At 40.3% G+C, this 7,500-nt stretch overlaps 1 long non-coding RNA gene across 1 annotated transcript in view; it reads right to left on the reverse strand.

Annotated features, from left to right (window-relative positions):
- Positions 1-7,500, reverse strand: part of LOC135116419 (uncharacterized) — a 10,207-nt gene that overhangs the window by 2,381 nt on the left and 326 nt on the right. The window contains exon 1 of the long non-coding RNA XR_010276305.1: positions 7,184-7,500. This exon is cut by the window's right edge and continues 326 nt beyond it. This is a non-coding gene — a long non-coding RNA (uncharacterized LOC135116419). The remainder of the gene's footprint in view (positions 1-7,183) is intronic.

Genomic DNA, 7,500 nt, shown 5'->3' on the forward strand with positions numbered 1-7,500 from the left:
TCGTCCTCCTTCCATCCTCCTGTGTGTGACGTAGGGTGGCGTGATCATGTCCGCCCAACCTTTATCCACCAACACCCATTATCTTCACTACATTATACAATACATTATGTACATTATGTATGTGTACATACATGTACATGTACATGTATTGCTAACTAGGCGAAGCATTATAAATACAATACACATTATTATTAATTGTGTGACACCGTTACTTGTAGTGGATAAACTTGTGGAATCAATGGTACGGGATAGAACAGTAGAATTCCTGGAAAGTAACCGTATCATAAAGGACGCTCAACATGGATTTAGTAGTAAACGTTCATGTTTAACGAATTTCATGGACTTTTTCACGTGTTACATAATATTTGTGATAATACCAGGCCAGTAGATATAGTTTATTTTTGATTTTCAAAAAGCATTTGATAAAGTTCCTCATAAGCGCCTCCTACATGAAGTAAAAGCTCACGGCATATCAGGTGACCTCGCTGCGAGGATAGAGGATTGGTTGACAGACCGCAAACAGCGAGTAGTGATTAACGTGTCGTGGTCCGAGATGTTGCAAAGAATTGGTTTATAAAGGCTACTGGAAAACTCACAAACATTTTCATATTTTTGATTAATAACTACTATTTACATTTCTTACAACTCAAAATTTCTCACTCGCATTCATCTTCAAATCATTCAAAGTTATTAAGTGTTACCTTGTATTTCTTCAACATATTCACTGATCAGCGCAGTCATCGTGCAAAACACAGACAATATCAAATGCTCAAACACAACAAATATTCAGTCGGCGCCATTAATGTTCAGTTAGAAAAACACACATGATATCAGCAACACATCACTTACTATAAACATTCCATGACTGAGTAAATCTTCGTACATCATACACACCTGTCATGACAAACATAAAACATCAGTTAAACATCCTGCTCCTCCTTTAATAAGATCATTGATTTATAGACTGCATTAATACGCTTTCAAACTGCACCTACTTTCAAGTTATTCCGTCCATCTCGACCCCCTCTCTGGTCAGGCCCTGTGGAACCTCTGGGTCTGTGTCTCTGTGTCTGCCACTCTCTAGTACTCTCCGCTACTGAATTATTCCACTGTTACACGCTATAATATACAGTCGTTTGGGACTGCCTGTTTCCCTCAAAAAATTATCGTAATTTTCATAACATTTTACGTATCTACTATTCACATTGCTCATCTATGCATGTGATCCGCCCACAGGCGTGGTGCTTGATACAGAAGCCAGTCAGAGGGTAGGGGCAGTTTGGAGGCGGAGCGGTAAGTGGGCGTAGGCTGACTTGTCCTTCTTGGTGCCTCACGCCTCCTGGCCTACTTTCCCTTTCAAATCCTTTCTCTGCCTTGCCCCTGCTATCATTACCGTTAATCCCTCCTTGACCCAGGCTGCCTTCCCAGGTTGTATGGCCGTCTTCCTGTTGTGGAGTGCTTGGGTCCTGTGTCCTTGTTTGTGTTTCCTCGGTTTCCTCGATATCAAGTGACAATTATCTTCCCTTTCCCGTGTAGTATGATCATTTGTTATTCTCCATACTTCATTCATCTTCTCCATTTCTTCTTTCTTTTTACTTATTCTCCCTTTTTTTTCTTTCCTCTTCCTTATTGTTTTTTTTTGTTTTTTCGTTTTTTCTTCTTCTTTTTTGACAGTGCAATATATATTGTAGTGCCGGGTCACCAGAAACTCTAATTCTTCAAATTGGGTTAATGTAAGCAGTGGCGTTCCTCAATGTTCAATCTTAGGGCAGATCCTCTTCATAATATATATGAATGACATAGACGAAGGAATCAGAAGTAAACTGTCAAAATTCACAGATACTAAAATTGCTAACAAGACTGACACCAAACCAGCGTCAAATTTTGCAAAATGATGCATACACTCTCATTGAATGGTGTGAAACGTGGCTTATAACTTTAATTTTGATATATGCCACGCATCAAATACTGGAAATGGCAATCCGCAGGAAAATTATAAAAAAGTAATCCCCCATCAAAAGTTTGGATCCTGAGAAAGATCTGGGAGCTTTAGTGACAACAGATCTTAAACCAAGCAAACAATGCAACGAAGTCATTGAAATTGCCAATAAATTAATAGTTTTCACCTTCCAATCTGAAAAAAAAAAAATCTCACCTTGTACAACTCACTTGTACGTCCTCATCTTGAATACAATGTACAGTTTTTGTCATCCTGTTATAAAAGGAATATTGAGAGATTAGGAAAACAAAAACAATACGAAGTAAAGTAACGAAAATTACTCGAAGGCTTCGCAATAAACCCTACAAGGAACGCCTTAAAGAACGAGATCTATTCTCCCTCTCCAAACGCAGGCTAAGAGGGGATCTGATATTGCTTTACTAAACTTTTAAGGCTTTCACAAATATCAGACCGGAATTCTTCCTAAGATTCAACATGTCTAATATTACAAGAAACAATAGCAAATAATAGATAAGCGATTTCAAACAAATGAAGCCAAACATTTTATTTCAATCGTGTCATAAATATGTTGAATTGTGTTCCATCAAGCGTCGTTAACTCAGGTACTGTTCACTCATTGAAAACCTGTCTTGACAAGTATGTAGACACTAATTCCCGGTTGTCATTGTTCATGTCTGAATAACGAACACGTTCACTCCGTACTGTCCGTGCTGGCATGTAGATTGTATGTGGTCGAAGTAGTCCTCCTGTCTTTCTTAGTTTCCTCTCACACTCCATGTTGTTTTTTTCTGTACAACATGGTACCATTTTCCTTTTTCAGGTGAGCCTTGCCTGGAGGGATAGGGGATGGGGGATGGAAGGACCCTTCTTCTGTGCTATCCTTTCTCTACCACTAATAGAGTAGAATAGTTACCCAAACAGACTTACAAGAACCTCTTGGTCCGTTACTGATTGGACTTCTTTTGTATTCGTTAGGTTTCTCTTTCTGTGCTATCCTGTTTGTCTCTTCCACTAGTTAGCGTAGAGTAGTTACCCAAACAGCCCAGTACAGACCTCAGGAACTTTTACTGTTTGGAGTTTGTTTTTATTCTCCTCCTCCTCCTCCTCCTCCTCCTCCTCCTCCTCCTCCTCCTCCTCCTCCTCCTCCTCCTCCTTTTCTCATCACATGATGAACAATTAGCTGTGAGGGGCATTGAAAACTCAAGGACCCAATCAGTGACTTTAATCGTATAGGGATTTGAGGTACCAGGGGTCACTGCTGCAGGAGTGGTGGCGCTCCTTTACGAGAAGTACACTCTTATAGGAGTCGCATGGTAGCCGGAGCCTGATTGACTGATGCCTCTCTTGAAAGCGCCAGGCACAGTATAGAGAACCCAGCAAGCCCACTTTTGTTACAATTTTTTTCAATTTTCCGCGCATGACGTCACGTTGTCGGAGATCAGGACTGCCAGACTCGCCTTTTTTAGTCCAAAACATAATTTTTGGCTTTTTTCATGCATTTGGTCTAAGGATATCTAGTTTGCCATGAATTACATTATTATTATTATTATTTATTTATTTTTTTAAATATGTTGCTCAAATATGCTCCATTTGGCCATAACAAGTTTATTTAATATGGTAAGTTTGTTCACCGCCACCTAAGACAAAACTTTTTTTTTCAAGTTGTCGAGTGCGCGTATGTTTTCCTTTATTTTCCTTCTGTTACCATGGTTATCCTTGCAGTTTTTCCCATTTTCTCTTATTGCTATTGAATAACAATAAGGGAAAATTGGACAAATCAACTGGGTGATGATGCTGATGACGCGCGAGTCCACGGCTGAACTCTGGCGTGTTTTTTTTTTTTTTTTTTTTTCAAGCGGCTGATGTAATTTAAGTCTTCCTATCAACAGCTACCTGTGTTCATGAACAAGCCAGGAGTACGTTGATAGGGTGCTGTCTATGGTAGTACCGTATATTTGGTATGATGAGTCATTGGTAAACTCGTTTTCCATCCCCCAAAAGCGATCGTTCTGGTTGTTTATATTTATGTCGAGTGGGAGAGAAAAATGTCTAGAGCAGTGTGATTGAACTGTAGGCCCGCGCGCCAGTTGATTTAGTGTGGCCCGCGTGCACTCATTGATTAATTTTATATGAGGAAAAAAATACTTAAATGATATTCAGCAAAGGTCAAGTGTGTGGAATAATAACGATTAGCTTGTTATGACATTGCTGCTACAATAACATAATGCCTGCAGAGCGAAAGTCCTTCCCCATGGTTATGAAGTAGGGACGTAGGTATATGGTACACGTCATGAACACGGCCACTTCTTTGTGCCAAGAACGTTTTCATAATGTGTTGTTAGTATTTTTGCATTCACTCCTGAACCCACCAATCTCAGTTAGTGTACATTGGATTGGGGTCAGGTTTCAGATGAGGCGTCGGGAGCTGTATGGCCTTAGGCCTAGTTGCCTAGCACATACCGTTACAAGTAACTCTCTTCCACTGTCGGTATTCTCACACTGGAATTGAATTCTCTGAATTCGTTTCCGTTTTTTGGCCCAGGCGAAGGACTGACGAAGTACGTGGCACTTGTATACACAGATCGCCACTCCAGTAGTCCGCTATAGCCCAGTGCTCAGTACACATCGTGTAATATTTGGTAAATTCTGAAGTGGAATAATATAAACTTTGGGTTTTTTTACTGCATGTTTTTGGGTCTTTTTGTAGTGCGTTTGGCCGTTTTGTCTTATTTTTTTTGTTGACTTTGGCCTTTTTCTGCTTCAGTAATCTGGGAACCCTGAGTGTACTGCCTTCAGTTCCACCCACCACTCACTCTGCCTTAGGGCTTCATTTTAAGTTTAAGGTACATCGCATCTCTAAAGTCCATGTGCGCAGCACTTCTTATAAAGCACTATGGAAAATGTGCTTTATTAAAATGAATTTTTCGATGTTTATTCATCAGTTTAGTTTGTCATCCATAATCAGTATTATCATTATTAGTAACATTTATAATTCCTGTGTGCACCGTTACCTAGTGAACATAAAAGAAGAAAAACACAAACCTCAACACACTTAAGAAGAAAGTATCCTACACAACACAAATAAGTAAATCTACATAAATGTTAACTTGAGCGAAAATAAAGTTGTATGGTAATAAATAAATTCTGCAAAACAAATAGATTCAGTACTTAAGTAACATAAAAAAAACACTAGAAAATATAGATGTAAATGCCAATGACACCGTGCAGAGCATAAAGAATAAAAAACAAGGTCTCCATCGTTACAAATACTGAACTATTAAAACTTACAGCTTACAAGATACGACGTGGAAATAAAAGGACACAAACCAGCTACACTACAGTGATGGTGCTGATGACGATGATGACGGTAATAATAATAATTTTAATGATAATAATAATAGTAACAATAATAATTAATAATATATAATAATAATAGTAATAATAATAATTAATAATATATAATAATAATAATAATAATAATAACAACAATAACAACAACAACAACAACAACAGTACCACTTCACTACGTTTCGCCTCACGCGGGGAGCAGGGGTGGGAGGGGCACAGGTCTTTCTTCTTTTTCATGCAGTATTCTTTTTTATACCTATGAAGCATAAACACACTTCCAGCCTCCGCTGGTCCCCCCTACCCTCTCTCTCTTAATCCTTCCCGACGCCGCTCTTCCTCCCAGTCGGAAGCTTTCATCCTGCTGATAGGTAGTAAAGCCTGTGTGAAGAAGTGAGTGCTTCACCAACTTTTTTCAGTGACATAATTTGATTGATGTCTATGTTGAGAGTGGACGTGAATTACGAATAAAGCAATCCGTGGTTCTCTGGGCTGAGTCATTCTCGTGCTGCAGGATGGACAGGTGTAATGGTGTGTTGTTGTTATTGTTGTTGTTGTCGGTGGTGGTGGTGGCAGCACAGGGGAGGGTTCCAGAAGGCTGCTCCATAACCAAGGAATTCCTGCCTCTGTAAAGTTCTCTGATCTTACCTACTGCTATTTGTACTCCACGACATACTCCCACAAGTCAACAGTTATCTAATTATCACTGTGGGATGAACGTCCACATTAGAATGAGCAGCAGTTTTTCTTATTGAACTTTTGGTGCTGCATGAACACAGGAAGGGAAATGATGTGTTCAAATATATCTTGTTTACCGTTGGGGTTTCATGGCGTAGTGACAGTCTTGGGAACCCAGTGTGTGTGGGATGCCAGCGGTCATATCCCATACAAAATACAATAAATAAATAACGTCATGAAAATAATTGACATCATAATTCTTTAATACATACTGGCGTGAACATAAGGTGGTTAAATAGAGCAAGTTTACAAAAAAGATGGGGAAGATGGGGAAATAGACCAACTTTAAAAAAAAGAAAAAGGGCCCTCGTGGCCCAGTGGGTAGAGTGATGCACTTGGAGTTTGGCGTGAGGGAAGTGAGGGGCGCGTAGGTTCGAACCCCCCTCTCGGAACTCACAAAAACCTTGAAAGAGCATCCCTCCATCACCATGTGTGATGGAACTGCCCACGGGGAGGAGGGGAGGTGAGTGCGCAGCACCTCCCTACCCCTCCCCAGGGGAGGAAGGCACCGCCTTACCGGCCCCCGGGAGAGCAAGGGAGGTGAGTGCACAGCGCTTCCCTTCTCTCCCCTACCTAACCCTGGCAAGTCTACGGACTACCAGGGAAAAAAAAAAAAAGATAAAAAAGATAAAAAAAACAAAAAAGAAAAAAATAAATAAAGGTGAGTGCATAGCACTTCCCTTGTCTCCGGCAAAAGATAGAAAAAAAATAATAAATAAAGAATCAAGGTGAGTGCATAGCACTTCCCTTGTCTCCTAACCTACCACGCAAAAAAAAGAGTAAATAAATAAAAATAAATAAATAAATAAAAATAAATAAAAACTTCCTTACCACCTCGGACCTTGGGAGAGCAAGGGAGGTGAGTGCACAGCACTTCCCTTCTCTCCCCAAGTCTACGGACTGTCAGACTAAAAAAAATAAAATATATATAGGTATAAAAAAATAATAAAAAATAAGTAAAAAAAAAAAAAGTAAATAAAACAAAAACAATAAAACTCCTAGTCGCACTTCAATAAAACTGACTGAGTCTGGCAATCAACAATAAATAATAAAAATAAAACAATACCAACTGACTGACCCTGACAACCCCAAAGACCACCACCCCACCTGGGAAGCACGGGAGGTGAGAGTGTGCAGCACCTCCCTACCCTTCCCAGTCTCCCAGTTTGACTTTGACCACCAATCTGACTCATCCTACCAACTCCAAAGAGCAACTCCAACTGTACAGACCACCACCACCACCACCCTTCTGATCTCGGCAAGGTGAGTGCGTAGCACTTCCCTGGACTGACCCTGACTGACTGACCCTGGCAACTCCAAAAACAACCAACCTGACTGACTTACAGATATGTAATCACATAACTGACTGGCCCTGGGGAGCATGGGAGGTGAGTGTGCAGCACCTCCCCTACACTTCCCAGTCTCCCAGTTTGACCTGACTCATCCTGGCAACTTCA

The sequence above is a fragment of the Scylla paramamosain genome, chromosome 31 (assembly GCF_035594125.1).
Source record: "Scylla paramamosain isolate STU-SP2022 chromosome 31, ASM3559412v1, whole genome shotgun sequence".
In the NCBI taxonomy this organism is placed as follows: Eukaryota; Metazoa; Arthropoda; class Malacostraca; order Decapoda; family Portunidae; genus Scylla; species Scylla paramamosain.